Genomic DNA, 23,381 nt, shown 5'->3' on the forward strand with positions numbered 1-23,381 from the left:
TATATCAATCTACACATGTCTCTATCTATATCTATCTATCTATCTATTTATCTGTCTATGTATCTAAATATCAAGCACTCCTGTGGCTTGATCACAGGTCCTCAGAACTTCCTGGCAGCTCAGTTTGCCAGAGGCTGGTCTGCTAAGACTGTGACCCCATTTATGGATTGGGCATTCTAGGCTGTGAGCTGAAATCCCAGCATGGCCAAAAATTATTCATGGAATAAGAAGCCAATATTAGCACATTGTTTTCCTTTTCTGTGAAAGTCCATGGTCTCAGTATGATGTTTAATCCATATCTACATATATCCTGTGTGATATGATGTAATAAAAGAAATGTTATATGTGTAATAATGCTAAATAAATAAGGGTAATAAATGTCATATTTCTGCAAAATTTTGGTCAATCAACTTCAACAATTCATCCAAAAAATCATATACCACGATCAAACAAGATTCATTTCAGAGATACACAGCTGGTTCAATATATGCAAATAAATTAATATAATTCATCAAATCAACAGGAGCAATGATAAGAACCACATGGTTATCTCAATAGATGCACAAAAAGCAATTGTCAAGATCTAATACCCCTTTATGATGAAGGTGTTGGAAAAATTAGGAATCCATGGAACATTCCTCAATACAATAAAGGCAATATATGACAAACCTACAGCCAGCATTATTGTTAATGGTGAAAAACTAATGCCATTTCCTCTTAACTCAGGAACGAGACAAAGAGGTCCACTCTCTCCACTTCTTTTGAATCTAGTATTAGAATACCTAGCTACAGGAATAAGACAAGATGTAAACATAAATAGGATCCAAATAGGGAAAGAAGAAGTAAAACTCTCCCTCTTTGCACATGACATGATCTTGTATTTAAAGAATCCCACAGACTCCACTCCCAAATTACTCAAGCTGATTCAAAACTTTGGCAAAGTAACAAGATATAAAATTAACCCTCAAAAATCATTGACTTTTCTGTATGTCAACAATGAGAAAAGTGTGGCTGAAATTAGGAAATCAACTCCATTCGTAATAGCCCCACAAAAAAGTAAAATATCTAGGAATTAACCAAAAAAGTGAAGGAGCTCTATGATGAAAACTTTAAAAAGTTGAAAAAGGAAATCAAAACAGAATTTAGAAAGTGGCAAAAACTCCCATGCTCCTGGATTGGAAAGATCAACATCATGAAAATGGCAATACTTCCCAAGGCTGTCTATCAATGAGATACCTATCAATATTCCAACCTCAGTCTTCAAGGAAATAGAAGACACACTCCAAAAATTTATATGGAACAACAAACGATCCCAAGTAGCAAAAATGATCCTCAACAGAAAGAACACTGCTGGAGGAATATAAATACCAAATTTCAAACTCTACTACAAAACCACAGTAATCAAAACAGCTTGATACTGGCACAAGAACAGACCTCAGGACCAATGCAATAGAATTGAAAACGCAGAAATGAACTTACAGACCAATAGCCATCTAATCTTTGATGAGGGAGCTAAAAAAATAGAATGGAAAAAAGACAGCTTCTGCAGTAAATGGTGGTGGCAAAACTGGTTAACTACTCATAGAAAAATAAGCTAGATCCTTATATATCACCGTGCACCAGAATCAACTCCAAAAAGATCAAAAACCTCAGAGTCAAAGCAGACACTCTGAAAACATTATAGGGTGTAATAAGAGAAACCCTAGGTCTCCTTGGCACAGGCCGAAATTTTCTTAATAAAGAGCCGGAAAAGCAACAAATCAAAGAAAGGTTGGACAAATGGGATGGTATGAAATTGCAGAGCTTCTGCATGGCAAAGGACATAGCTAGTAAGATCAATCAAAGCCCACGGATTGGGAGAAAATCTTCACTAGTCATACAATGGACAAGCATCTCATATCTAAAGTATACCTAGAACTCAAAAAATTAAATCCTCCAAAAACAAATCTTCAAAGAAACATCTGCCCAATAAATAAGTGGGCTAAAGACTTTAAGAGAAACTTCTCTGAAGAGGAAAGAAGGATGGCCAATAGACACCTGAAGAAATGTTCAACCTCCTAGCCATTAAAGAAATGCAAATCAAAACAACATTAGATACCACCTCACCCCAGTTAGAAAGGCTATAATCAAGAACTATAATAACAACAGGTGCTGGAGCGGATGTGGACAGAAAGGAACCTTACTGCATTGTTGGTGGGAGTGTATACTTCTTCAACGACTTTGGAAAGGAGTATGCAGGTTCCTCGAAAGATTCCACATAGAGCTCCCCTATGACCCAGCAATTTCACTTTTGGGCATTTAACCAAATATTCACAAACAAGACCACACTAAAGCTACCAGCACAACTATGTTTATTGCAGCATTATTTACCATAGCTAAGATATGGTACCAGCTCAGATGCCCCTCAGTAGATGAATGGATCAAGAAAATGTGGTATATATACACAATGGAATTCTATGCTTCCATCAGAAAGAATGACATTGCCCCATTTGTTAGGAAATGGAAAGACTTGAAAAAATTATATTAAGTGAGGTAATCCATGCCCAAAGAAACATAGGTCCCATGGTTTCCCTCATTTGCAATATCTAGTATATGTCTGAGTCAAGCAGAAAAGGTCAAATAAATTGATTTCCGGGAAATGAACCCTAAGATATGTATTCAAATGTGTTTTTTCTTTCATGTGATTGTTTCTAACACATTTATAAGATTATTTCTTTGTTGCTTTCTATGTACCTCCCCACCTTATAACCCCTGCTTTCACTGTATTTGATGTGGGTATAATTTGTGGAGGGGAAGGGAAAAAACAAATCGTTTAAAAAGGGATACAGGTGGACCCATTGCAACAATGAAATGTACAAGTCGTTATGTCAAAATATGATCTTTACAACTGTGGGGGGGGGGTGCTTGGAACGATGATTGTGTGTGGGGGTGAGGGGCGGGGAGAGAATGGGAAAAGAAAGAAGGGGAAACAAAAAGGAAGAGGCTACGATGCTTGATAAGAAATTTACTCATTATCTTGCCCATGTAATTGTAACCCCTCTGTATAGTATTTTCACAATGTAAAATAAAAGAAAAAAAAGTACCAATTAAATTAATAGTTAGTGTATGATTATATAAAACTACATTGACTAATTTTCAATTAATACTTTATTATTTATTCAATCATGTTACTTAAAAAAGGAATGAATAATTTAAATGCCAATAATTTGTAATAATATTTTATATGCAATTTCCTAGTATACATATATCTCTCTCTTGCTATATATATATATATATATATATATATATATGTGCATCTATTTATCTATCTATCAATCTACATATTTATGTGTATATACACTTGTCAGTCATCGGGCTCATTTGTAGATTGCTTGCCTACTACGTACAAAGCCCTGAGTTCAATTCCTCACTCCCTTGTGCACAGAAAAATCTAGAAGTTGTGCTGTCGCTTAAGCAGTGGAGCACTCGCTTTCAGCATAAAAGCTTCGGGACTGTGTCTAGACCCTTTCTCAAGACCCAGGACTGGCACCAAAAAAAAAATAAAATAGAATGTTCTGACTGCAACAATATAAGGATAGTACTGCAAATATACCTCATCACAGAACAAGCATGGAGTCTGATGCTTGCAGCTGCCATCTTACCTGACTTAGCCAGAGGTAAACCACTGCAACCCAGCTCCACGGAACCAGAAGTTGCTGGTTCACTCACCACTGTCATCCAAGATACTCGGGGGCTGATCTGTGAAACTCTGAGCTGTGGTTCACAGTAGTAGAGCTCTAGCCTTGAGCAAAAGACCTTAGAACAGTACCCCCAAATTTTCAGTGCATTCCCCATGGCTCTTTGCAACAGAGAAGTATGATCTAGGTGTCTGTAGCTGAGGTCTGTTACCCTGCCTACTCAAGAAACTGAGATGTGAGGATCTGGGTTCTAAACTATCCCAGACACAAAAGTTCCCATGAGACTATTATCTCCTATTCACCACTTAGAAACTTGAAATGGAAGCTGGGCACCAGTGACTAACGCCTGTCATCCTAACTACTCAGGAGCCTGAGAGCTGAGGATCATGGTCCAAAGCCAGCCTGGGCAGGAAATTCCTTGAGATGGACAATTCTCTCTAGTGACCCACCAAAAACCTGAAGGGGTGCTGTAGCTCAAGTGGTAGAGCGCTTGGTTTTAGCTGAAAAGCTCTAGGATAAACAGCACCCAGGCCTAGACTTCAACTCTTCCAACTTACAAGAAAAGAAAAGAAACAAACAAACCAAAAGAGGAGTGGTTACAGTGCTTTGCATGTATTAATCCCTGGAATTGAATCCTCAGTACCACATCACTAGAGAAAAGCCTGAAGTGGCCCTGTGGCTCAAGTGGTAGAGTGCTACCCTTGTACAGGAGAAACTCAGGAACCATGCTCAGGTCCTGAGGTCAAGTTCCAGGACAAGTGTATGCACACACACACACACACACACACACACACACACACACACACACACACACACACAGACAGATACCAGAAGTGAAGCTGTGACACCAAATGGTGGTAAAGCACTGAGCTTCTGTTCTGAGCTCATGGTCAGCACACAGGTCCTGTGTTCAACCCAAAAAGCTAGCCATCCAGGGCTCAACTAGGATAGGTCAAAGGTTTCAAAATCTGATGCACTTCACCAGCCCTAGATGATAGGAAACTTTGGGATTTTGCACAAGTGCTTAGATTTAGCAAGCCTCTGGAATCCTAAGGAGGCATCATTGCCAATTAGGAATCTTTTCATTAGGTTCAGCTCCCTTATTGTCTGCCAGAAGGACCCATGAATTAATTGGAGCAGGTTATTTCAATACTGGAACATAATCTAACAAAGACAGGATAAGTGCAGGGAACTTGGCCTGCCACAGGAGGTGGCACAAATGAAAGAAAGCTTCCTGGGGAGAGAGATAGCTTAGAGTACAAAGAAGCCTTTTTCTCTTGGCCTTCAAATTTTGCCTACACTCATCCTCACTAACTGGCTCAGATGGAGTTGTTTGTTACACAGCTGTACAGGAGGGGGGCCTTTTTGTCTGTCTGTCCAGACCATGAGGCAGACTTCCTCCAGCAGCCTGGAGTGCACAGAAACCCTCAGGCTACACTGGGAACAGTGAGGGGAGCCCCGGAACATGCACTGTTTTGAAAGCACTCTCTGTGCTATGAAATCATTCTATTCAAAGCAAATTTCCTAGCTGAGTGCCTTTCAACATAGCTACTCTGGATCTTTACCAATAGAAATACATGCATACATACATGGGGAGACAGGGATTTACTACTTTTTCTTTTTTGGCAGGTCCGGGGCTTGTACTATGAGCCTAGTCACTCTCCCAGAGCTCCTTTTGTTCAAGGATGGTGCTCTGCCCTTGAGTTTCAGTCCCACTCATGGGTGTTTATATTCCTGTGATCCCTTAGAAATAAGAGTGTCCTGAACTTTCCTGTCCCAACGGAATTCAAGCTGCCATTCTCTACCTCTCAGCCTCCTGAAGAGCTAGGATTGCAAGCATGAGCCTCTGAGACCTGTCTTTCTTTTATTCTTGTTGTTCTTTGTTTTATCATGACAATCTGAAATCTTCACAGTGTCATACTAATGGTTTGAATTTCGAAGTGAACTACCCAGGCCTGGAGTTCAAATGCCAGGACTGATACCTACAAATGGAGGGAGATCTTCAGAAAATCATTCCTATTCATGGGAATGCTTAATGGACTGTCATAAAAGTAACAATTAAATTCACAGTTGTTCATGATTCTCCTAAAGAATGCCACACAAAAAGTATGGGATTATGTCTTTCATTCTAGCACCATGGTATGATTCTCCTAATTAAAGAATACTGACTACTTTTACATTAATGCTTTAATAAGTATTAAACCATGATACTTCATTAAATGGAGGCTTAATTTAATAACTAATAATTCACAATATATATTATTCAATATCCTCATATTGTCTCTCTCTCATATATATATATATAGAGAGAGAGAGAGCAAACTACACATCTATCTATCTATCTATCTATCTATCTATCTATCTATCTATCTATCTATCTATCTAAATCTAGGCCACTACTATGGCTTGATCACACATCCTCAGAACTGGCTGGCAGCTCAATTTGCCAAAGGCTTTGTCTACAACTGACACTTTCATGAATTGGGCATTGTGGGTTGTGAGTTCATATCCCAGCATGGCCAAAAGTTTATAGGTGGAGTAATAAGCGAATTTTGACATATTTTTTTTCCTTCTCTGTAAAAGTCCTGGGTCTCAGTATGATGTAAAATCCATGTGCAAATATATCCATGTGATAAGATATAATAAATGAAATAAATATTAATTATGTAATAATAATAAAATAAAGAATAAATAGATAAGGATAATAAATGTCATATGGGGTAAACCCATGTATGTAAAAAGATTTCATACATGAATATTATTTTTTCCAGTCTGTGGCTTGAATTTTGTCCTGTAAATTGGTCTGAATTTCTTGTTTTCAATGACGGTGAGCTTCCTGTCCCCCAGAGTGCCACAGAGATACCCAGACCCTGAGTTCAAATCCCAGGCCTGCAAAAAAATAGTGCAAATTCCAAACCAGTGCCTTATTTTTTTTGGCCAGGCCCGGGGCTTGAACTCAGCTAGTAGCAACTCTGCCTCATCCTAGGCCGGGGTGCAACCTCTGGACCCACAGCCCATCTTGAGATCCCAGGACCCAAGTTTAAATCTCGGGACTGGCAAAAAAAAAAAAAAGTGAAGGGCTGGGAAGGTGGCTCAATAGTAGAGTGCTTGCCTTGCATGCATAAGGCCTTGGGTTGGATTCCTCACCACCATACAAGCAGAAAAAAGCCGGAAGTGGTGCTATGGCTCAAGTGGTAGAACGATAGCCTTGAGCTGAAGATTTGAGGTACAGCACCCAGACCCAGACTTCTGGCCCCACAACAGACCAAAAACAAAAAAAAGGACGGGGAAAAAAGGAGAAGTATAAAACTGGGAAGTTCCGGAAGGTGGTTTTACATTGTTTTTTTCCTTTGCATTGTGACCATCCTGGGTCTAAATGACAGGACCCGAAAAGTGTACATGACCTTGCACTGTTGAAGTTTGGTGGGCTATCAGGGAAGCCACAGCCTAAACCAGCAACCTAGGTCCGGGGTTCGGATCCCGGGACTGCTACCTACAAATGGCAGGAGATCCTAAGAAACACATTCCAATAGACATCCATATGAATGGAATGTTGTAAAAGTAACAATTACATTAGTATTTAGTGTATGATTATATTAAAATTATACACAATAATCATAGTACATTGACTAATTTTCAATAAATATTTCATTATGTATTTAACCATGATACTTAAATAAAGGAAGAAATAATTTATCGATAATTGATAGTAATATAGTATATATAATTTAATAATATGCAGACATCTCCCTCTTGTTTTATGTATATATATGTATATATAAAACAATCTACATATCTAAGTCTACACTTGTCACTCCTGGGGTTCAGTGGTAGAGTGCTCGCCTAGTATGTATGAAGCTCTGGGTTCGTTTCCACACTATCACATGCACAGAAAAGCCAGAAGTGATGCTGTCACTCCAGCACCAAAAAATCAAGTTAGAACGTTCTGACTGTAACTATAGAAGGCTAGGACTTCAAATACCTCATAACAGAGCAAGCCGAGGGTCTGAAGCTCATGGCTGCCATCTAACCTGACAGCCAAAGGTCAATCGCTGCAAACCAACTCTATTTAGCCAGACGTTGCTGGCTCACCCCTAGCTGCTTGGGGGATGAGATCTGACACTGGTGAATTGAAAACTCAGCCCTGGCAGGAAGTCTGTGAGACTCTGAGCTGTGGCTCAAAGTGGTAGAGCTCTAGCCTTGAGGAAAAGGTCTTAGGACAGTACCCCCAACCTATGAGTGACATCCCCAAAGCTGACGACCCTCCCCACCATTAACCACCCATCTATATTGTTAGATGTGAACTTGTGTGGTTTGTGACGTGTTTCTGAAAGAATGGTGATACTGATGAAAGCACCCGAATTCTAATGACAGCTTGTGGGATACAGCTATGTGATGAGCCCTTCCTGGGATGCTGGGTGCTGAGTCCTTCATGGGTTGCTGTATGCCGAGTCCTTCACAGGGTGCTATGCTATGAGCCCTTCACGGGGTGTATTCTTTCATCTGGTCCTTGTTAGAGCTCCACAAGTAAGATGATTGTGCTGATGAGAAAGTTGAAGCTCAGATATGTCCCCAAGGCAGGGCCAAATTTATGTATGTACTGAACTCTACTGACTTGTCTCCTGCAGACAATTGTTTTGGTTTAGTTTTCTCCATCATGAACATTCAACTTAGAGCCTAGGCACTGACTTTCCTCTTGGGCTCATGGCTGGTGCTCTACCTGTGAGCTAAGGACACCTTTGAGGCAAAGTGTGTCTTTAGCTGAAGTCTGTCATCCTGCCTTCTCAGGAAGCTGAGGTTCTGGGTTCCAAACAACCCCAGACACAAAAGGTCCCACGAGAATATTATCTCCTATTCACCACTTAGAAACTTGAAGTGGAAGCTGGGCATTGGTGACTCATGCCTGTCATCCTAGCTACTCAGGATCCTGAGAGCTGAGAATCACAGTCCAAAGCCAGCCTGTGCAGGAGATTCCTTGAGATGCTTATCTCCAGTGAACCACCAGAAAGCCTGAAGGGGCACTGTAGCTCAAGTGGTAGAGTGTTAGACTTGAGCACCCAGTCCCAGACTTCAACTCCTCCAACTACAAGGAAAGAAAGAAAGAAATCTGAAGTGGAGTGCTGGGAATGTGTCTTAGGGGTAGAGTGCTTTGCATGTATGAAACCCTGGGTTTGAATCCTCAGTACTACATCCCTAGAAAAAAAAAGCCTGAAGTGGTTCTGCGGCTCAAGTGGTAATGCACTATCCTTATACAGGAGAAACTCAGGTACAGAGCTGAGGTACTGAGTTCAAGCTCCAGGACTGGTGTTTGCACACACACACACACACACACACACACACACACACACACAAAGATACCGTAAGTGAAGCTGTGACACTAAATGGTTAAGAAAAGAGCTTCTGCTCTGAGCTATGGTCAGCACTCTGGCCCTGTGTTCAACCCCAAAATATAAACACCCAGAGCCCAACAAAGAGAAGGCAAAGGTTTCAAAACCTGATTAGTTTCACCAGCACTAGATGACAGGAAGCATTGTGATTTTGCATAAGTGCTTAGATTTAGCAAGCATCCGGAAAACTAGGGAGGCACCTATGCCAATTAGGAATCTTTTCATTAGGTTCAGCTCACTTGTTTTCTGCCAGAACGACCCTTGAATTAATTGTAGCAGTTTGTTTCAACACTGGAACATAGTCTAACAAAGACAGGATGAGTGCAGGGAACTTGGACTGCCCCGAGAGGCAGCACAAATGAAGGATTCCTGTCAAAACAAAGCACTAGGGAGAGAGATAGCTTGGGGTACAAATAGGCCTTTTCCTCCTGGCCTTCAGAGTCTGCCCTCATCCTCATTCATTGCTCATCCTCAGTAATTGCTCCGGATGAATTGTTTGTTACACAGCTGTTCAAGAGTGAGGCCTTTTGTCTGCCTGTTCCAACAATGAGTCAGACTTCCTCCAGCAGCCTGGGGTGCACAGAAGCCCTCAGGCTACACTGGGAACAGTGAGGGGAGCCCCAGAACATGTCTTGAAAGCACTCTCTGTGCTGTGAAATCATTCCATTCAAACCTTTCTTCACAGCAACTCTAGATGGTCACTGATAGAAATACATGCATACATACACAGACACATAGAGTTACTGGCTTTATTTTTGTGGCAGGTCCTGAGGCTTGAACTGTGACCCCAGGCACTGTCCCTGAGTTCCTTTTTCTCAAGGAAGCACTGTATTGGGTCTTAACCCATGATTACCCTAGGCTGGTTTGCAGCATTTACAGATGATCCAGTCATCCTAGGACCCCAGTTAAACTCCCAGCACTGGCAAATATACATCAAACCAACAAATATGGATGAGGAAAAAACCAGCAAGTATTACACAACCGTTTTACCTTTGTTTCCTTTGCACTGTGACAACCATGGGTCTCAATGACTCAGCTTGAAAATTGTATGTGACCTTGCATGGCCAAAGGCTCACAGTTTGTTGGTAAAACCTAAGCCCCACCCAGATACCTATGCCGTGAGTTCTATCCTCGGACTGCCACCTACACACAGCCGAAGATCCTAGGAAACTCATTTCTATCTATAGGAACATTAATAGAATATTTGACATGTACAAATTGAATTACTATTTATCTAGTCTTTCTAGTATAATATTGTACGCATAAATATATATCATAGATCAATTCAATTAATAACTTCTACCGTGATTAATTAATGGAGGCATAATTTTAGACCAAATAATTGGTAGTAATAGAATATATAATTGGTAGTAATAGGATATATAAAAATAAGATGTAGACATCACTTTATATAGAGTTATACACTAGATTCTACATAAATGTCTGTCTCTCTCTGTATACATTTATTTATAGATGCATATTCATATGTAAATACACACACACTGCAATCTACATATCTATCTTTTTATATATTGGCCACTCCTAGGGCTTCATCTCAGGTCCTGAAATTTGCCTGAAAACTTCATTTGCATCAGACCGGTGTGCTAACATTGACCCATTCATGAAGTTGACCTGCTAGGTTCTGAGTTCAAATCACAGAACTGCCAAAAACTTAATCCTAGTGGAAGAAGCCAATTGTCCCACTTGTTTTCCTTATGGGTGTCAAAATTCCTGGGTCTCAGGAATGATGTATAATACGTAGGCAAATTTATGTCCTATGTAATAGGATGTAAAAAATGTTATATGTGTAATCATACTCACTAAAATACATAAGAAATACATAAAAATAAAATAAAATGAATAACTACACTAACTGCAATATAAGTAAACATGTGTATGCAAATATAAATCATGTATTTAAAATGTATATGAATATTATTTTTTTGAGTGCTAAGACTTGAATTCAGGCCCTGGGAACAGGGCTGACTTTCTTGTCTTCCAGCATGGTGAGCTTCCCCTTCCCCGACAATGCTGCAGATTTTCCCAGAGTCTGAATTCAAATCCCAGGCCTGGCAGAAAAAATGGCATGAATTCCAAGCCAAGGAGCTTCATAATTTTATAAATATTTTTAATGAATTTATTTATTTATTTTTATTTTGTCAAGCACAGAGCTTGAACTCAGGTTGGGGCAACTCTGCCTCAGCTTTGATCGCTCTAGGCTGGGGTGCAACCACTGGACCCACAGCTGAACCTGGGTTCCTGGGCCCCAAAGATTTACAGGAAAAAGATAAATAAAATGACACAGATAAAAATCTGGCAACTTGCAAATGGCTGTTTTACATTTGTTTTTTTTTGCAAGGTGACCATCTTAAGTCTGAATGACATTGATGAAAAGTTCTGTAACCTGACATTGCTGAAGGATGGTGGGCTACCAGGCAAGCCATAGGTCAACACGGCAACATAGGCCCTGTGGTCGAGGCCCGGTCCTGACCCCTACCAACTGTGGGAGATCCTAAGAGTCTCATTCCTATTCATAGGAATACTGATGGAAGATTATGAATGTCAAGATTAAATTAGTTGTTCCTGAATGATACTACTATAAAAGTAGTGATTTTAGGAGGCTGATTGATTTTAATGAATATTTTGAAACATTAAAAGAATACTATTAATTACATGGATGCAATAGTTTTGTGACAGTGGTTGATTAAATTAATAATTCATTAAGAATGAACACAATAATACTAATTACATGGGGGCATAATAAATACCCAAGAATTGTTAAAAATGTAGTCTATATAACTGAAGAATATATAAACATCTCTGGTACTCTATAAAGATCTATATTTATTTGTGTACTACCATCCGCATGTCAAGCTGTCTTATTTTGTCAACCCCTGGGGCTGGATCTCAGGTGCTGGTAACTGCTTGTCAGCTCCATATGGCCCAGGTTGCCAGCACTCACAAAAATTGAATCGTGGAGTAAGAAGCACTGGTGACACATGTTTTCCTTTTCTGTGAGCATCTGGGTGTCAGGTATGAAGTTTCATACATAGGCAAATCTATATCCCATGTAATAAATGCAATAAATATTCCATGTGTAATACCAGTCAATAAAATAAATGGTAAATAAATGAGTAAAACAACAAATAAAATGCGTAACTTCACTAAGCACAATATGGGGTTAACATATGGGGCTCAGTCTCATCGGCTGGGAACTGCCTAGCAGCTGAATTGGCTAGAGGCTGCTGTGCTGACAGTCACTCATTCATGAGCTGAGCCTTCTAGGCCCTGAGTTTAGATCCCAGCCCTGCCAAAAATGCAATCTTGGAGTAAGAAGTGAAGAGTGACACATATTTTCCTTTTCTATGAAATTGCTCCGTGTCAGGTAGGATGTATAATTCGTATGCAAATCTATATACTATGTAATAGGATGTCATAAAGGTAAAAATGTCATAGGTGGAAAAATGGTCACTACAATAAATGAAAAACAGATTGAATTAGTAGCGAATCATTCTGGGATAATATTAGACAAAATAATTATAGGACGTGGATTAAGTTTAATTAATATATTATTAAGCATTAACAGAATGAAAAGTAAATGGAGACATAGTTAAATACCTAATAATTGGTAGTAACACATGATGCATAAATTAATTATAAATAAAGGTCTCATTCTATAAAATATGTAATTATATGTATGGATGTATGTACATATATGATAAACAATAACAGTAAATTGAGTAATAATTAATGTTTTATTGTTCAACTGGGATATATAATTAAATGGAGACATCATTTAATACCTAACATTGGTAGTACTATTAACTATAATTTAATAATATGCATAAACCTCTCTCTATTTTTTTTGGGTCCAGTCGTGGGCCTGAAGTCTGGGCCTGGGCTCTGTCCCTCAGCTCTTCAGCTCAAGGCTAGCACTCTACCACTTGAGCCACAGCACCACTTCTGGCATTTTTTTTCTGCTTATGTGGTGCTGAGGAATTGAACTCAGGTCCTCATGCTTGCAAGGGAAGCGCTCTATCACTGAGCCACCTTCCCAGCCCACATCTTTCTTTTTGTATATATAATATTTATATACAGCAATCTCTATTTATACCTCATGCACTCCTGGGACTCGGTGGTTGAGTGCTCGCCTAGTAAGCAGGAAGCCCTGGCTTCCATTCCTCAGTACCATATAAAAAGAAAAACCAGAAGTTCTGCTTTCTTTCAATCAATTGTGTACTAGCCTGGAGCACAAATGCTTGGGGAGAGTGGCTAAGCCCTTACTAAAGGCCCAGGACTGCCGCCAAAAAAGGTAGACTGTTCTAACTGCAACTATAGAAGGTCAAGACTTCAAATACTTCATCACAGAGCAAGCTAGGAGTCTGGTGCTGACAGCTGCCACCTAACCTGACTTATCCAGATGTAAATCACTGCAACCCAGCTCCAACGAACCAGATGCTGCTGGCTTACCTCAGTCATTCTAGCAGCTCACGGGCTTTAAAACCCAGCCCTAGCAGGAAGTCTGTGAGACTCTTCCAAGTGGTAGAGCTGTAGCCTTGAGCAAATGTTATTAGAACAGTATCCCTAGATTTCAGTTCAAGCCCCATGGGTAACCTCCCCTGAAAAAAAACACTCCACTAAACCATTAGATGTGAACTTGTGTGGTTTGTGAAATGTTCCTCAAAGAATGGTGATACTGAAGAAAACACGTTGATTCTAATGACAGCTTGTGGAATAGAGCTATGTGCTGAGTCCTTCACAGGTTGCAGTGTGCTGAGTCCTGAATTGGGTTCTGGGTGCTGTGTCTTTCACATGATGCTGTGTATTGAGTCCTTCAAACAGTGTCATGTGCTATGTCCTTCACAGGGTGCATTCTTTCATCTGGTCCTTGTAAGAGCTCCACAACTGAGATACTTACACAGATAAGAATATTGAGGCTCAGATATATCTCCATGGAAGGAACAAAATTAAATATAACTGAAGACTAGTGAGTTGTCTCCTGCAGACCATTGTTTTGTTTGTTTGTTTTTTCAGTCATGAACCTTGATCTCAGGACCTAGATTTTGACCCTTACCTCTTGGGCTCAAGGCTAGCACTCCACCAGGTGGAGCCAAGGATCCCCTTGCAGCAGACTACCATGGCCTAGGTAGGGGTCGATAGATGAGGTTTGTCATCCTGCCTTCTCAGCAAGCTGAGATCTGAGGATCTGAGTTCTAAGTTATCCCAGACACAAAAAGTCCCATGAGACTATTATCTCCAATTCACCACTAAGAAACATTAAGTGGAAGCTTGATGCTTGCAGCTCATGACTATCATCCTAGGTTCTCAGGAGGATGAGAACTAAGGATCATTGTTCAAAGCTAGCCTGGGCAGGAAAGTCTTTGAGACACTTAGCTCCAATGGACCACCAGAAAACCTGAAGTGGTGCTGCGGCTCAAGTGATAGAGCACAAGACTTGAGCTGAAAAGCTCAGGGACAGCACCCAGTCCCAGACTTCAACTCCTACAACCAACAACATCAAAAAAAAACAACCCAAAACCAGAAACAATCTAACAAACCTGAAGTACAGGGCTGGGAATGTGCCTTAGGGGTAGAGTACTTTGCATATATGAAATCCTGGGCTTGATTACTCAGGACAACATCACTAGAAAAAGCATGAAGTGGTTCTGTGGCTCAAGTGAGAGAAGTCTATCCTTGTACAAGAGAAATTAGGTACAGTGCTGAGTTCAAGCTCCACGACTGTATGCGCGCACGCACATGGACATACACACACAGACACACAGACGCACACACACACACACACACACATAGACCAGAAGTGAAGCTGTGACACAAAATGGTAAAGCACTGGACTTCTCCACTGAACTTATGGTCAGCACCAAGGCCCTGTTTTCAACCCCCAAACCTAGCCATCCAAGGCCCAATTAAGAGAGGTCAAAGGTTTCAGAACCTGATGATCTTCACCAGCCCTAGATGACAGGAAGCTTTGTGATATCTAACATGTGCTTGGATTTCTCAAGCTTCCAGAAAACCAAGGAGAGGTATCATAGGCCCATTATCGCTGGCAATGAAACATTTCATTAAGTTCAGTGCCCTAGTTGTCTGCAAGAAGGACTTCTGAATTATATTGAGCACTGTATCTGAGCAGTGGAATATAGTCTCACAAAGGCAGGATAAGTGCAGGGAACTTGGCCTGCCATGGGAGGTGGCACAAATGAAGGCTTCTTGTCAAAACAGAGCACTGGGAAGAGAGATAGCTTGGAGTACAAAGAGGCCTTTTTCTCCTGGCCTTCAGAGCACACACACACGCATCCTCACTAATTGGCCCAGATGTGGAGTTGTTGTTACAAAGCTGTACAGGACTGAGGCCTTTTGTCTGCCTGTCCAGACAATGAGAGAGACTTCAGTCCAGCCCACATCTGGGCTTTTCTGTGATCTCTTTTTTTTTATTTTAATTTTTATTTTTTGTGACCATACTGTACAGAGGGGTTACAATTACATGGGCAATATAATGAGTACATTTCTTATCAAGCATTGCAGCCTCCTCCTTTGTTTACCCTTCACATCCCTTCCCAGCTTCCCTCCTCCCAATTCTCCCCCACCCCATGCACCAAACTTGTAAAGTTCATTTTCGACATGACAACTTGTACTTCTCATTGTTGCAACGGGTCCACCTGTATCATTAAACGACTTAGAAATAACAGTGTCATGGACTTTCCAATACTGGCTGGATTCAGACTAAGATTCTCTACATCTCAGCCTCCTCAGAGCTGAGATTACAGTCAGCAGCCACTGTCACTTCCCTTTCTTTCCTTCTTCATTTTTTACTCTGGACAAGCTGACTTCTTAACAGGGTCATTCCATTGGTTTGAATTTATAAGTAAACTACCCAATGTTCTTTATAGCTGCTTTCTCTGAGAATGATTTTCTCTCCTCATCTTCTCCTCTTGTCACAGGTTTGCAGCCAAAAGTGAGAAATGAGTGTTCCAGGATTTGGGAGCAAATGTCCACAGGACATGCCAGTTCGGTCACTTAGCATTGAGCTGCAGTAAATTTACTGTCTCAGGATGAGTGGATCGAAAGCTGGAATGATCCTCATGCAGTCTGCAGTGCTCCATTTGCCTGTAAAATGAACTAATAATTATGAGTGTTTCCAACCTTAAGTATCTAGAACACACTAGAAGCATATTCTAGTTTCTGTTTTTCTCTAGTACCTCTCGAGATTTAGACTAAAGGTTTGTGTGGAGCGGTTCCTTGGCGAATCCCTGAGAAAAGTTGCTTGAATCCTCCTCAGGAGATAGCTGTCCAAAGTCAGCCTGAGCAGGAGGTCTGTGAGCCTCTTTTCTCCAATAAACCACCAGAAAACCAGAAGTGAAGCAGTGACCCAGAAGGTAGAGCTCCAGCTTTGAGAGAGAAGCCAAGCAGGAGATACTGGCCAGAGCAGGCAGTAAGGCCTGGGAGGCGATTATGTCCAATTTTTATCGACCAGATGGCTGGAAGTGGAGCTGTGGTGGTGGTAGAGCTTCAGCCTTGAGTAACACAACTCAGAATTGCATAGGGTCCTGAGTTTAAGCCCTGGGATGACCACAAAAAAAATTCAAAGAGAGAAGGCCAAGTTATGTATCAGTGCCTTACCTACTTATGTGTGTATTACCTCCTTGATTACACACAGACCATATGCAATGCTTCTGCTTTTATTTACTGATTTATTTTTCAGAGATGCCTGTTTCACATACTGCATCATAATCTTCATTTCAGGCCCATCACTTTTCTCTTCCAGGGTTCCAGGCCTGTGTCCTTATATGATACACACTTAGGCTCTCAGCAGGGTTTATTTACATTTTATTATTATGAGGCCAACACAGGAACAATCACAAATCGAGCAGGGGAAGACAAGATCAGGTTTCTTAGAAGTAACCGGTATTCAGAAAAATTAACTTGGGGACAAAAAATGGCAGCCTACTTATGTAAAAATTACCATTAAGAAAAAGATGAGGGGGTTGGGAATGTGGATTAGAGAGAGAGTGATTGCCTAGCATGCAAAAAGCCCTGGGTTCAATTCCTCAGTAGCACATACACAGAAAAAGCCAGAATTGGTGCCGTGGCTCAAGTAGTAGAGTGCTAGAGACAGTGCCCAGGCCTTGAGTTCAACCAAGAACTGGCAAAGAGATAGATAGGTAGGTAGGTAGTTGGGTGGGTAGATAGATGGATAGATAGATAGATAGATAGATAGATAGATAGATAGATAGATAGATAGATAGATAGATAGATAGATAGATAGATAGATAGATAGATACAAAGATGATAGATGAATCTGGTCGTGGATGTCAGGAGGGAAGAAGGGAACAATTAGCAGTCATGAGGCCTTCTGCAGTGTGCCAGGATACCAGCATCGCATTCACATAACCACAGAGCAAGAAGACTGTCTCTCTTCCACTTTTCAGGCAGCTGAGGGTCCCAGAGCCAAGAGGGAAGACCCAGGTTCTAACTAAAGTGCTTGGAGAGAGAAGAGAAATGGCCCTGCCTCTCCTTGGACTGGGGATTAGCATTAATGATGTGCAGAATGAAGGAAGGAGAATGGACTCACCGAGGTAGAAGAAGGGCCTTCAAATCTGGCAGATGAAGAGTGAAAAACCCACTCCTTAAAACCAGAGATCAGGGTTTTCAACTCTGTTCCTCCCCTCCCCCCCCCCCCACACTCACACACTAAACTGGCTCTCTATTGGTAACCTAAAGACAGCTTGAGGCTCCCTTCACCTGAGGGAGGAAGGTTAATCAGTCATTGTGTGAAGAGGCTGAGAAAAGCCTGACCCTGGTGTAACTCTAACAAATGTTTGAAGTTCTCCTCGCCCCACCCACCCCCCGTTGCTGGTTGTGTCTGGAATGAATGGTTTTGCAGCTCACTTTCCTGTTGAGTGTGTACATTCTGCTTCCTAATCCTGCAGGCCTTGGTCTCTTCACCTAGCCTGGCTTTTGCAACTATTTTCTGTCCTTCAAATACAGTGTTACAATGGAGTTCTTCCTGCTAACAGGGCTAGGGCTTGGATCCTGAGAACTTCATTTGAACCCAGGATGGGTCAATAATGTTTCTTTCCTGCTTCTATAGCTTGAGAACTCTAAGAACAATTAGAGTGCAAGTAACTTCTCATCACCAAGGGAAACCCAGGAAGCTCTTGAATATCTGACCTTTCAGAAATGGAAGTCAGAGTGTCATAGACTTTCCTGCTCTGGCTGGCTTCACCCTGTGATCTTGAGACCTAAGCTAGGGAGATGGGCGTTAGCTACTAATTCTCTGCTAGGTTCAGAACTGTAATGACATTGTAAGTACAAGTCACAAAGGGCTTGGGAAGCATATTAACCCTTTCAACATTGGACCTTTCAGAACCCTGTAGGACACAAGGTTATAATGCTAGAATTTCAGAGGCTGGGCATATGGATCTACTAAACTTGAACCTTGAGCTCTGACTCCAATTCTCGTATACATTAGCGTTCATTTTCCAGAGAATGTTCTCTTAATTAGCAAATAGGAAAAGTACTTTAATTAACCCTCACTTTTTTCCAGTTGTGTGTCTTGAACTCAAGCCTGGACACTGTCCCTGAGCCCTTCAGTTCAAAGCAAACAGTACCACTTGAGCCACAGTGTCTTTTGGTGATTCATTGAAGATGAGTCTAACAGGCTTTCCTTGCTTAGCCTTTCTTTGAATTGTGGTCTTCAGCGCTCAGTCTCCTGAGAAGCTAGTTTTCCAGGTGTGAGCCACCAGCATCTGACTTATTTTTTTTGAAAGTCCTGGGGCTTGAACTTAGGGCCTGGGCACTCTCTCTGAGCTTCTTTTTATCAAGACTAGAGCTCTACCACTTGAGCCACTCCACAGCTTCTGGGTTTTTCTGAGTATGTAGCACCGAGGATTCAATCCATGGCATTCATGCATGCTGAGCGAGCTCCTTACCACTAAGTCACATTTCTTGCCCCACCCTTACAATTTTATCCCTCAACTTGCCTATCCTCAAGAAAAGGCCTCTGATCATAAATCATCTAAAGAAATCCCTATAGGAAGGTGTCCAAAGATAAAGAAGACAAAGCTCATCTGTGGGAGAGACTCTACAACATGTGAAGACTGTGACAAATGCTTCCATTTAATTATGTATCATGTTCCAACACTTAATAAAGTATAAATGAAAATGAGTCAATGTCCTAAATTATTGTGAATCATTTTATAATAGATGTAAAACATGTACTAAATATTATGTGTATAATAATACTAAATACAATAAACAATAAATAAAGGAATAAAATAAAAAATAAAATACAAAATCAATAATAAAAATAATAATATGTAATAAACATGCATATGTAAGTATATATCATATATTACACATGTATAGATATATTTTTTTCCATTGCAGGGCGTTCATTTGGGCCCTCAGAACTCTAGCCTGAATTTGTTTTCCTCAAAGACAGTAAGATTCACCTTCACCCATGGTGCAAAAGAGTTACCTGGAAGGTGAGATCAAATCACAGCAATTACAGAAATACTGGCCCCAGTTCCAAGACAGTGGCTTAATTTTTTAAATGAAAGCAGTTTTGTTCATTCAGTTCTATACAGAACATTTAAAAAAAGCAGTGTAGAATTTTGTACAGCTTTTGACATCCTTACCTTATCCCCAAAGTGCTTCTCTGAGCACTACATTGTTTCTTTTTTATACATTTTTATTGCAAAAATGTTGTACAGAGGGATCACAGTTACATGAGCAAGGTAATGAGTTCATTTCCTATTGAGCATTGTTGCCTCCTCTTTTGTTTTCTCCCTACCATCCCTTCCCTCCCATCTCCACAACTACTCCCCCTGCTGAGCTCAGTCACTTTTTTTTTATTTTTGGCTTGGCACAGGGTTTGAACTCAAGTAGTGGCAACTCTGCACCTTCCCTCACATTGCTACAGATTTACCAAGACCCTGAGTTCAAATCCCAGGCTAAGGAAGGAAACTGGCAGAAATTCCAAACCAGAGAGCTTTATTGCTTTTTAATTTAGTTAAATAATTAATTAATTTTTTTTATTCTTTCTTTTGCCAACCACATGTCTTGAACTCAGTTCGTGGCAACTCTGACTCAGCTTCCATCACCCTAGGCTGTGGTGCAGTCTCTGGACCCATAGCCGATCCTGGATCCTAGGCCCTGAGGGTTTGCAGGAAGAATAAAAAGTAGGATACCACAAAAAGTGGCAAGCTTCAGAGAGCTGGGGTACTATGTCTTTTTCTTTGCACAGTGGGTCTGAATGACAAGGCTGCAAAGTGGACATGACCTGCCATTGCTCATACATGCAAGGCAAGCACTCCACCACTGAGCCACTTTCTATTTTCTCATTCCTAGAAGAAGCTGCACATAAAAACAACACTGATCTTCATTTTCCGTCTGTACCTTTGAATACGGAGGAACATCTTTCCTCTGCTCTCCATCAATTACCTACTTTCCAGTTAGAATGACTTGGAATAATAAAAATGGAAAAAGAGAAAATAAATCATCATGAAAATAAACAGATGCAGAAAATTCACTGTATTTTTCTCACAAGTTCAACCATTATAAACTATTGGGGAAATACAGGGACACCTTATTCTCACTGGCACTGAAAGTCTCTAGTTAGGCAATTCTGATGAAGATAAGGAACAAAATGAAAAAGTGAGGAATCGTATCAATTGCAAGAAAAAAAATGGAGTAGGATCCAAGCAAATTTCTTCTTTGGGCTGCTGAAAATAATCGGCTTACTAGAGTGTGGTGACTACTTTCCATAAAGGCCACTCATGTGAATACTAGGGATGACAATGAATATACCCCTCTTCATCGGGAAGCCTACAGTGGACACTTAGATATTGTCCATGAGTTGGTGCCTCAAGCAGCAGATATTCATGCAATAATTGTTAATGGCTAGACACCCCTGCGCAGTGGTTACTCGTGAAATAATACCAGTGTGGCGTCTTTCTTACTTCATCATGATGCAGATACCAATGCCCAAACTAAATGCCTCTTGACTCCCTTGCATCTTGCTGCTGGGAATATAGATAGCAAAGATACACTGGATCTCCTTCTGTTGAACCATTATATCAAACCAGGTCTGAAGAACAACTTGGAAGAAACTACCTTTGATATTACCAAAAGGATAAGTATGTATCACTACCTCTTTGAAGTTGTGGAAGGCTGTACAAATTGTTCTATTCAGTTGTAATGGTTTGGTTGTTTCTTTTCTCTTTTTTTTTCTTTTTCTTTTTGTTTTTTTTTGTTGAGTTTTATTATTTTATTGTGAAAACACCATACAGAGGGGTTAAAATTACATGGGCAAGGTAATGAATACATTTCTTATCAAGCATTGTTGCCTCCTCCTTTATTTCCCCTTCCCATACCTTCTCATCTCCCCCCACTCCCCTCCCCCCTCATTACTCCTCCTCCCTGGCCAAAGTCGTAAAGTTCGTTTTTCTACATGACGTCTTGTACATCTCATTGTTGCAATGGGTCAACCTGTATCCCTATTTAAACAATTTGTTTTTTCCCTTCCCCTCCACAAATCATACCAACATCAAATACAATGAAAGCAGGGATTATACGGTGGGGGAGGGACATACAAAGCAACAAAGAAATCATCTTATATATATATGTTAGAAACAATCACAAGAAAGAAAAAAATACATTTGAATCTTTATCTTGGGGTTCATTTCACCTAACATCAACTTACCTGACCATTTCTGCTTGTCTCTGACATATACTAGTTACAAATAAGGGAAACTATGGGATCTATGTTTCTTGGGGCCTGGCTTACTTCAATATAATTTTTTCCAAGTCTTTCCATTTCCTAACAAATGGGGCACTGACATTCTTTCTGAGGGAGGAATAAAATTCCATTCCATAGAATTCTATTTTCTTAATCCATTCATCTACTTAGGGGCATCAAACAAGACCATACAAAAGCTACCAAAACAACTATGTTTATTGCAGCATTATTTAGCATAGCTAAGATATCAGTTACGTTTCTTAAACATCAAAATGCCAGTCCACTCTTTGTGTCCATACAAAATATTTTCAGAATTCAAATAACAGCAATATCTTACTGTAAAAATTCCGTGGAATTTTTCCAAGTGAATTGCCTGACTTTGATGTCAAATGTATTTGAGTTGTTTGTGTACATCTACAATGATTTCTGCAGAGTTTGTGATTTTTTAATCAGAAATAATTTGATCTTATCTGTTGAAATGAGTAGTACAGAAACTAAAGATATTTCTGCTTCTTGTCTGAAAAAAGTATATTTTAAAATATTCTATATTCTGTGTTTGCATAATATCCATAATCTATTTCATTCTTTCCTAGATATACTTTACATTCAACATTGTTTTATAATATATATATTCATTAATAAATGTGTCCTTTCAGATTGTATTTCATATAGAAAATTTAAGATTATTTTTTTTCTAGGTTCTTTTTTTTTTTTTTTTTGGTCCAGTCGTGGGCCTGAATGCTGTCCCTCAGCTCTTCAGATCAAGGCTAGCGCTCTACAACTTGAGCCACAGCACCACTTCCGTTTTTTTTTTTCTTTTTGCTTATGTGGTGCTGAGGAATCGAACCCAGGGCCTCAAGCATGCAAGGCAAGTGCTCTACCACTGAGCCACCTTCCCAGCCCCTTTTTCTAGGTTCTTATAGTAGTATATTTTTTTTGGATAAAATGACAATGTTAACTAATTTCAAAAGTTTTGTAAAGGTTATTCCATGTAAAGGCCTTTCTAAGGTGAAGATTTAATACACTGATGTCAAACTAATGTTTAATTCTAACACTTGCATATATTGTTACACTTGTAATTTTGTAATCAACTTTTAAGTAACTGTTGTTCATTTCTGCAACTGAAGAATGAAAAATATGGAATACTTCACGAATTTTCATATTATCCTTGTGCAAGTGTGATGTTAATCTCTGTATTGTTGTAATTTGGGTATACGTGCTGCTGAAGCATGTAGTATCCTCTAAATTTAAGTAGTTAATGATGCAATCTTTATATAGGCTTATATCCTTGGGTGCCTATTTGTAGCAAGGAAACCTTATTGTTCCTAACAATACTATTGATCTTATTTCCCTAAAATAATGTGTACAGTGGGAAAAAAATTATATTGTTCGGTCGATTGCTCACATTTGCATTTTTTGTCAATGACAATTTTAAATCTTTTTCATTTTAGATTTGATCATACTTTGAAGCACTTATAGCTAGGTCCTAAGGTTATGTCTTTTTCAAGTACTTATTTACGTAAATGAGTTAGCTTTGTGGAGCTAATAGATTCAAAGTAA

At 40.0% G+C, this 23,381-nt stretch overlaps 1 pseudogene; it reads right to left on the minus strand.

Moving 5' to 3' along the window:
• Nucleotides 1–22,952: 22,952 nt before the first annotated feature.
• On the minus strand, nucleotides 22,953–23,052 carry LOC122121700 (annotated as a pseudogene).
• Nucleotides 23,053–23,381: the final 329 nt, after the last annotated feature.

The sequence above is a fragment of the Dipodomys spectabilis genome, unplaced genomic scaffold, assembly GCF_019054845.1.
Source record: "Dipodomys spectabilis isolate Male_0828 unplaced genomic scaffold, ASM1905484v1 ptg000193l, whole genome shotgun sequence".
NCBI classification, from domain to species: Eukaryota; Metazoa; Chordata; class Mammalia; order Rodentia; family Heteromyidae; genus Dipodomys; species Dipodomys spectabilis.